The sequence below is a fragment of the Oncorhynchus kisutch genome, unplaced genomic scaffold (genome assembly GCF_002021735.2).
Source record: "Oncorhynchus kisutch isolate 150728-3 unplaced genomic scaffold, Okis_V2 scaffold382, whole genome shotgun sequence".
Classification (NCBI taxonomy): domain Eukaryota; kingdom Metazoa; phylum Chordata; class Actinopteri; order Salmoniformes; family Salmonidae; genus Oncorhynchus; species Oncorhynchus kisutch.
Genome location: NW_022262327.1, coordinates 50,001 through 50,619, shown reverse-complemented (window position 1 = coordinate 50,619; position 619 = coordinate 50,001).

Here is a 619-nt window from a genome sequence, read left to right as displayed (position 1 = left end):
CACCAGGTGCACGGTTTCAATCACCAGGTGCACGGCTCTATTTCCTCCTCCAGCACTTGTCAAACAGTCCATAAAGCACCCAGGACGGCCCTGAGTGAAAGAGGGCCGTAGTAGGGTGCTCCTATAGCGGGCATTAAAATCAGAATGACCGTTAAATGCATTTATGACCATATTTGTGTTTTTGGGTTACCAGATGCACGGTTTCAATCACCAGGTGCACGGCTCTATTTCCTCCTCCAGCACTTGTCAAACAGTCCATAAAGCACCCAGGACGGCCCTGAGTGAAAGAGGGCCGTAGTAGGGTGCTCCTATAGCGGGCATTAAAATCAGAATGACCGTTAAATGCATTTATGACCATATTTGTGTTTTTGGGTTACCAGATGCACGGTTTCAATCACCAGGTGCACGGCTCTATTTCCTCCTCCAGCACTTGTCAAACAGTCCATAAAGCACCCAGGACGGCCCTGAGTGAAAGAGGGCCGTAGTAGGGTGCTCCTATAGCGGGCATTAAAATCAGAATGACCGTTAAATGCATTTATGACCATATTTGTGTTTTTGGGTTACCGCTTGTATAGCAATCAGTATCCATCGTGAAATTTTAAACAGTAAATAAAGCACT